The sequence below is a fragment of the Vanellus vanellus genome (assembly GCF_965231255.1).
Source record: "Vanellus vanellus genome assembly, chromosome: 3".
In the NCBI taxonomy this organism is placed as follows: Eukaryota; Metazoa; Chordata; class Aves; order Charadriiformes; family Charadriidae; genus Vanellus; species Vanellus vanellus.
In genome coordinates this window covers 88,429,347-88,438,610 of record NC_138907.1, presented here as the reverse complement: position 1 = coordinate 88,438,610, position 9,264 = coordinate 88,429,347, and positions in this window count along the sequence as shown.

The following is a 9,264-nucleotide window of genomic DNA, read 5'->3' as shown; positions in this document are numbered from 1 at the left end:
TAAACCGGGCGGAATGCCGCCCGCTGTATACCATCACCGCCGGGGTCGGGACGAGAGGAGAAACCTGCGGTGTCAGCGAAGGTCCTGGCGGGGACCCGGGAGGCTCCGCGCAGAGAAGAATGGACGCGTGTTCACCATAACGCCACCCGCCTCCCGCACCTCCGCCCGCCGCCGGGCTCCCCTCCGCACCCGGGCTGCCCCCCACACACCCCTCCGTCCTCCGGCCGGGATCACGACAGCAAACCGCCCACCTCGGGTCACCGGCTTTTCCCGGGTGGCTCCGGGCCACCCTCCAACTCTCCCCAGCGGGGCCGTGCCCGGGGCAGCGGCGAGACCCGCGCTCCACCTCCGCCCCCCCCCGCTCCCTCCGGTCCCTCCCGCAGCGCGGATCCCGGGCAGTGATGCTCCCGTCAGCAGCCGCCTCCCCTCCGGCCGCTCCGCCGTCGGGGCAGGCGGTGTCACCCCCCCGGACCCCCTCCCTACCCACGCCGCCAACAAACTTTGAGGGGGACAACGGCTAGCCGGCCCCCTGCTTGGGGGGGTGGGGGGCGGGGGGGAGACGGGGACGACGGACACCCGCCCGCACCCTCCCGCGCCCCCCGCCCCGCGCCGTCCTTACCCTCCGCACGGCACCGGCCGCGTCCCCCGCCTGCTCCGGCCGCGCCGACCCCCGGCAGGGAGCGGGAGCGCCGCCCCGCCCGGGCACCCCGGCACTGGGGAGCGCCGAGGAGGCGGTGCCGGCGAAGGAAAGGAGGAGGTGGGAGACTTCTCCCTTCCCCCCCACCCCCCCGCCCCGGCTGCCTCCCCTTCTTCTCTTCCCTCCCCTCGGCGCCTCCTCTCCGACCACCGCCGCCCTCGCTCGCCGAGCTCAGGCGGCACGCCGGGCTCCGTCGCCCCGCCGCCGCGGCTCCATGTGCTGCCTCTCCCCCCACCCCCCCGGCCGCCGCCCCCGGCCCTCCTCCGCCGCCCGCCGCCGCCGCCTCGGCGCGGGGAGGCAGCGCAGGAGCCGCCGGGCGCCCGGCGCGGCTCCGGCACACGCCGCCGCCGCCACCGCGGTCCCCCCCCCCCCCGCCTTCCGCCCCTCTCCGGTCCCATTTATGAAGCTCGGCTCCCATCACGTGTCAGTGTGCCTTTTGTCCCGGCCCTGGCAGCGGCGGAGGCGCCCCGCACACGCGGGCAGCGTCGGGGGAGACGGGCGGCGGCGGCGGCCGCGAAACTTCACCCCGGGGGAGGGACACGGGGACACCGGGGAACACCGAGGTGGGGTTGGGGGTGGGGTGAGCGGGTGGATGGCGGAGAGTGGGCCCCGGCCTCTGCTGGTCCGTGCCCCGCGGCCGGCCGGGCCGCCGTTCGCCTCGCGGTGGGGCTGTCGATGATTAATCGCGACGAGACCCGTCGGGCCAGCGCTCCACCACGGCGGCCCGCCGAGCCCAGGGTAGCCGGGCCGGGGTAGGCGGTGCGCGGGGCCCTCCAGCCAATGTGGATGGCAGCACCTCCTCCGGCCCGCGGGGGTGGACGACACCTCCCCGCCCCGGGGGGGGGCAGCGCTGCCCCGCCGCGGGGCCCGTCCGGGACACCCGACCTCGCCGCTCCGCTGAGGGCGCTGAGGGGGACGGCCCGCTGCCTGTCGCCGGCGCGGCGTGGGGAGAGCGGAGGCAGGCCCCGCGCTCGCCCTGAGGCCTCGGGGTTGGTGGCCCGGGGGGCCGGCGGGCGTTGGGCCTTAGGCCATGGCTGCCCTCGCAGGGCGTCCCTCAAGGCCAAGCCCCTTCCCTGGGCCAGTGTTTCCCGTGAAACGCCAGGGTTTTGGCATCATTTGTTTCCCTTTTCCTTGCTATCCTTGAGTCCTGCCTTGGGTATTTGGGGGCTTATATGACTGCTGTCATAGCGGCCCACAGAAGTGCCGGGGAATCCCTCATCTTTGCGGGACAAAGTGGCTCCAAAGGCGGACACGCGACGGGTGAGACCGGGAAGCTGGGCTTTATTCAACAGCCAGTTCCTAAAGACTGCTAATATCCAGCTGGCTTTGCTCCGCGCACTTCTGCCTCTGCAGTGTCATAAATATGTATTTGCCTTCACACGTATTAATACAGAAACATGATAAATATTTATCATTTGACATAGTGTCTGAAGACATTAACTGGTCCATCTACCACATCCGCCCATGGAGGAGGAATACGGCATATTCCTCATTTCTCAGGGAAAAAAAAAGCACTCAACTCTTCACGAGGCAGGGTTAAAGATTTTGGATGGTTGGATGTTTTGGGGGTGTCCAAGGTGAGATGTGCCTGCTATCGGACAGCAAGTTTTCCTCTTGAAGGTTTCTCCAGCGGGGGCCCCAAGGCCTGAGGCACCCAAAATCTCAGGTCTCCATCCAGGGAAGTGCATCCACCAAGGAGCAACAGACCCATTCTCACAATCCAGTGTTTTCCTTGCATCTAGTCCCGCAGCAAGTCTGCAAGGTCATAATTGCTGCCTATTTTTTTTCACCCCTGGCTCTTTCTGATGGTAATCGTTAAATTAACAAGAAAGGAGATAATTCCAAATGGCATTCCTGTGAGAAAAGTGGGAAAGAAAAAAAGGCTAACTCATTTGTGCCCAGCTCGAGTTTCTGTTATTAGTCAGTCTGTCTGGTCATTTGGAAGTGGCGGTGTGTAAAAATAATTTTATTTAACACTGCAGTAAATCAGTACAGGTTTCTCTTTGTCTGTGCATTTCAGACAGTACTGCCTTCTCCTCAGAGGACTAAGGCTTTTTCCTTTAGTTCTTTGAAAGAGTTAGGTAGTTGTTGCTTTTAATGTGAACTTACCAGGTTAAGCTCCTTTTCCACATCCATGGAAGGACATGTCCCCTTGGCAAAGGCAAATCACATCCAGTGGACATTGCCAGACTAAAATCAGCCCACAGAGAGAATTTAAGGGCACGTGCTGCTGCTCATCCCGCCTCCACATTCATGGCTTGCTAAAGATCCCCATCCTGAACTGGGAGTTCCTCCAATCTTGGGATAATCCTTCTTTCTGTTACTTCTAAACTCGAATGGTAGAGCGGGAAATTGCAGTGTTGAACATGTAGCCATGCCCACACACTGAGGGTTGGGTTTTTTTTTCCCCCTAAAATCCCCCACAGTTGCTACTGCCGGTTCAGCCCACACACATAGCAGTTCCACAAGAGGCAAGACGTATGGGTAGATGGAGGTGATTCACGCACCAGGTTCTCAACCTTCTTCACGGTGGGGCGTCCTGTGACCCCTCATGCCTTGCACACCCCAGCTGCTTCTCCAGGATCTTGCTTTTAGTGTAACAGTTTGGCAAAGGGAAGGTTGTTGCGATCCTGTGACACCTGTTCCTAGTGGAGCTGGTTGGAAAACCTCTGAAAGAACAGCTTTCCACTGGAAAATGCAACCCTGTCAAAATCGAAACGCTTTGCAAACTTGTGTCGGTTGCACTGAAAATGTCATTTAAAAAAGAGTAAGTGGTGGAGGGATGTTCCAACAGTGTGGGAACATCTCGTTTTGACATTTCCAAGTTAAATGTTTCAATGTCTTCCTTCAAAATGAGTTTTGGTTTCAAAATATTTCATTTAATCTTATATATTACAAAATAATACAAAGCTGAATCTCGTATTTCCACCAGTTGAAATGAATGTTCTCCACAACTTTCTCAAGGTAAAGAATTCAGCTATTCTGATTTGGAGCAAAATTTTAAACCCCAAACATCTAGGGAAACTAGAATATCTGAATTTTCTCGGGCTCTCAACCACGTGATGGAATTCCAGAACACATCGACGACTGCCTTTTTAAAGTGTGTGATTACAGAATGCTTAAAATAGCAAAGGACGAGTTGCAGTCTTGTCTTGACTTGCACTTTAAGCCTTGCTGCCACTGGAGGGAAAACCATTCAATAACAAAGATGAGGCCTGAGGCAAAAGATGGGGGTGGATGGTAGACCCTGAGAGTAGAAGTTCTCACTTTTCTTTTTGTTGCTCCCAGTTAACATATTTCAAAGCAGTGCACCAGTCAGGGATCTGCTGTCAACCCCCAGTACAATTGCAAATGGAATTTCTTTCAGTTCTTATTTCAGGAGGGGGGAAGGGGGTAAGGATGAGAGAATCCAGCTCATTCTATGCTCTTTCTAAGTCACAAAACCCACCAATTCCTTGCCCTCTCAGATGGTATTTTTTTTCCAAATACTTGTATTTCATATTTTTATGAAAAGTAAACTTTGTCTGTCACTTTATGAATGTTGTATTCCATCCATGAAGCACTTTATTTATCTATTTAGGTTGATCAGAGATACCTAATGAGTGAGCTGGAGGATTTACTTAGCAAGAATCTATGCAATCATCAGGTTGGGTGCTTCAGTCATCTCAGAACTCGCTTTGCTTGCTTTCTGGAGTTCCATGACTGCTTTCAAGTCTTCCCCATCTCTTCTTTTCAAGAGTATTTGCTGCTGCCGCCTCATTATAGGCTTGGAGATTTTGCTCACTTTTATCCATTCATCCATAGGTAGATATGATTATCAAGCAAGACATAAATGGTCTCCCAAGAGGCTCTTGGGAGTATATTGGCTTTTAACACTCTAATCCCATGTCCTTCCCACAGGCAAATGGATTTTCACAAGGTTTATTGGCAGTTTGTTAAATCATTTTCAAATGAGAGACAAGATTTGGCCTTATGTCCATTCCTAATTTAGAAGACTGTCTCCTTGTCCCAAAGGCTCATCCTTATCTATCCAGTTTAGGAGTCTTTGCTGCTAGGGTAGCACTGAGCACCATAAATACAGTTCTGCTCCTGCATATCTTGAGGGCCATGATAAAAATTCCTTTGGACAAGGAAAAAGTTGAAAAGCAAGACCTTAAACCTTGACCCTTTCCTGCATGAGCTTTCTCTTCCTAAACCACAGAGCCTGAGAACCTGACGCGTTCAGGTGCTGCTGCTGCAACAGACATAAGGACAAGTGCTCTTAAGGCAACATGAATTTTTCAGCTTTTCTACATTTTCTCTGCAAGCTATCAAATAAGCAAGGCCGGGTTGGGACCCACCAAGTGCTGATCCTGCCCATCACTTGTTGTGTGATGTTGGCCTTTTTTTTTTTTTCAGTTGTGTTGAACACCTGCAACTTCCACTGAGTTCAGCAAGAGCTCCGGGAGTTCAGCACCTCAGGATGCCCTGCTGTTCGTCTTTCTGTGCTGGTGTTCCCCAGCTGTGAAACAAAGATGATAGTCTCTCCTCTCTTTCACCACTCTCAGGCTTTTCTGTTTAAACTGTAAGGTCACCAAAGTGAGAACTGTCTCTTAATGGTAGTTTGTGAGCACAAAGTCGTAATCCTGGCTGTGACCTGCAGGCACTAACACACTGGAGATAACAACAATAAAAACCCAATCAGAAGTGTTATTGTCCAGGAGTAGCTTTACTGCCATCCAGAAAATTAAAAAAACCCACCATCAAAAAGCCCAGGGAATGACAGAACCCATGAAAGCTAGTGGCTTACCTGGGGGCTTTGCTAATTATCCAGCTCCGTATTTAGTCAAACGTTGGTCTCTTGTGAAAGGGTTGAGCTGCCAGTGGGCACTCACTGTTTGTGTCACTGGCGAGGCATGGCAGTGTCCTCGTTTTGGGCTGTCCCCGCAGCCTGCTGCTCAGGTGGCACGGTAGCCCTGCCCCTTCCCCCAGCCCGACCTTGGCTTTTCCACTCCGCCAGCCACTGAGAGTGGGAGATGCGCTGCTGGCTTTCGTAACGCAGGTGGCCACCAGTTCAGAGCAGGCCGAGACCACCAACTCATCTCACGCAGGAAAACGAACAGCTCTGATATGGTAATGACCTTGTGTCACTGTTGCCCCTGAACCAAATTAAAACCAGCGATGCAGGCATTCAAGTCTCTCTATCCCATCATTAACTATCCCCTGAAGCTATCCAGTTCCCCAAATATTATTCTCTTCAGCTTCTTGCTTTGTCCTTTTAAATTGGACTTGAGCAATGATGAACCAATTTAGCCACTGTTCTATGTAATTTAGGTTATGAACTCAATGAATTAAGAAGAGGAGAGAGACATGTAACACAGTTAAGAATGCATATGTTTTTAAAAAATCCTCAGTTTACTACTGAGGGTTGTTAGTAGCCACACCAGGCAGAATGCATTTGAGCTTAATCTTCTGCTATATTGATTTTTTTGTAATGTTTTGCCTATTCTGTTGTGGGTGGCACTGCAGGGTACTAACAAGGTTTTTTCTTTTGCTCTGATGGCAGCAGTACTGTGCTGTATCACGTTCCTTCCACCAACTCCTGACAAAGATGACAGAAAAGAAGAAGACCCAGAAGACTGGTGAGCACTCGCTACGGAGAATCCTCTGTTTTAAAACAAAGTCATACTCACATTCAGAGGCAGGGAACTGCTTATCTGGCATCTGTTGCCTATTACACATTTGCTGATGCCCAGGGAAGGACTCTTGGAAATGCTCCTTTGGGCTGGAGTCCGCCATCCCCTCTTCCTTTCTCATTCTCTCTCTGATGCACAGGGCTTGCTCCGATACACTGGAAGCCGCTGCGTTCAGTGTGAAGCCATGACATGGTGCTCCCATTCAGAGCAGCGCCTTCTGGCTTCAGCGACTCTAATTGGCTCTGTGCTTTGAACCATTTGGCACCGTGTGCTCTGCTCAGTGTGGCTTGGTATTGACTCACTCTTCATCGCAAGTCTCTGGAGCAAATGGCAGTAATCTCAGGAGCTTAAAGATTACAATTTTGGAGTCTCTTTTTCTGCAGACTTTGAGTCTGTGGCTGCAGCTGTAGGTAAGGGTTCATGAGCCGCTCTGTTAATGGCGCACGCAGCTTCGAGTGCCTGCTACGGCATCTTTGCATGTTCCTTCAGAGCTAAAAGCTGGCTGAGGCACGTGAGTTTCTTTTCTCTCCACCGTCTGAAAATTACAAAATGCTGGTCCAGGTGGAAAAAGGAGGTTGTCAGGGAGGAGAGTGAGTATACTGTGTTAGAGAGGATGGGCCTCTTTGACCTTGGGGATGCTGCTTTTGAACCTTTTTTTTTCATATTTTTCTAACACAAAGGAAATCGCTGCTGCTCCTAAGTGATCTTTCAATGCAGAGAAACACCCTCATTAGTTTTTTTTTTCACCTTCTCACCTTCTTTCATTAAACCATACTCTTTACAGTCCCAGTTGAACAGCAGGGAACATTATGAGCTGACTGAAAAGCGTTTTCCTTTGTTAACATGTTTTTTCATCATTGAGCAATAGAGCAGTAATGAGGACACAGATCATCTTTTCATTATAAATATGCATAGCAAAGTATAAAGAAAAAAAAGTGGGTTCCTAAAATAAATAAATAAACAAAACAACTGTGTGGTGAAGGGAAGGAATTGAGCAAAACAAGATGACAAAGCTTTTTCCTGATTCTCTACCTTTGCTAGTGTACAGAGGCATCAAAGTCAGGAAAGTCTCCAAGTGCTATTGGGTGCTTTGAATGTTGCATTTAAAGGAAATAGGCCTAGGATTGTATCTGCAACTTCTGTGCGATGCAAATCGATACCATTCATCAGTATGGCAAAAGAAATCAACAAATAAACAAACAAAACCCAACTAAAAACACAGCCTAAGATGACTCTAAAATAGATTGGCTCTTTCATGGAAATATACAGATTTGTTTTCTCTCTTGACTTTTGTTCACATTTTCCTTGTTCCTGCTAGATATGAAAACAACCCATCATGTCAGTTTTTAAATAGGGACAGTATATATTAGTCTGTGTGGCATACGTGTTCAGTTCCAGAAAAGAGAAACAGTTACGAGTTTGGATGAGAACTACACATTTTCTAGCTCAAGTTCTTTTGGAGATGTAGCTGTGCGGAGGAGGCACTGTTTCTGTGTATGCGTTTGTACGGCACTTAATAAAATGAGGCCGTTGGAGGGTGAGGGAAAGAGCTCAATTGCTATCGTAATGACTATAAAACCCAGCGATGATAAACCGCACTGAAAGTAGCAGTGTGTAAGTGCCTTCCCAGGGAACGGTGCACCGCAGGAGAAGGAAAAGGGACTTGGTAGCTCATAATCTACTCTCCTTATCCATCCTCACAGGATGCAGAGGACTGCAGAGGACTTTCCCTGTCATAGCACACGCTGCTCAGTGCATTGGTGCAGCTGTGCTCCCGGGTAGCTCAGGGTGTGCATGTTTAAGGCTCCCCTTGGCCTCTGCTCCATCCCAAGGCTGGGTTTTCCCATCAGTTTGCCCGGCACAGGGAAGCATAGCAAGTCTGGAGAACCTGCTTCCCCCTGAATTTCAGGAGAAACATGCAGCGACTCCAAAGGAGAAAGAAACACAAACTTTCCTCTCTTCTTTTGTACCAGCCCACAGGCTGTATGACACTCTGGTCCTCAAGATACAGTCTGGCTACTTCTTTTGCCTCTGCCAGCTTTTCTATGCCTCTTCCACAATTATTACAATTATTGTGACTACATTTGCTCATATGGTCAAAGATTGCTAATGCTATCCCTTCCTGCCCCACAAATTATTCATTATATTGTCATATAGTACTCAGCATAAAATGTACACTTGCGTGCTTGTTTTCACTTAATAAAACACTTTGGTCACAGAAGCACTGTCAGCTCAGGTTTTGTGATTTCGGAATATTCACCTTTAATTTTGTGGCACCTGTGTGACTGAGGGATCACCTAGCATTTTCAGCTCTGTAAAGAGATGTGTGTGTGTGTGTGCATTACAACTGCAGGTTTAAACAACACAACCCATATCACAAAGCTCAAGCCCCCTCAACACAAGGGGGAACTGGATGCTGACAGCTGATCACTTCCAAATCCCACACTGTCCCTGGATCCAATGGAAAATAAATCCACCTGAATGGCAGTGAGGTTCTGGACACAGATCAGCCTGGGATCAGCCCATGCAGCTCACTTTGCAGCATTAAATTAAGGAAGAGAACAGGACAAACAGCCAGGGGGACAGGAGTTTTTCAGAGGAAGCCCTCCTGTGACTGCCTTTTGGCATTACCCCATCTTGAAGCCCTGTTGAGAAAAGTTAGATTTTCTCGCATCATTTTGTGGTTAGGAAGGGCTTTTTGGCTTCCACAATCAATTGGCTTTATGAAGAGAACACTAAAAAGATTTAAGGGCCAGAAGATGTGTTTTATCTCAAGGAAAATCAACAATGTGATGTCTCCTTGAGAGAGCGCTGTCTTGGAAGTATCCTTTATTGTTGGCTAGAGAAAGTTGACTTCCAAACTCCAACCTGGGGAGAAGATTCAGAAATAAA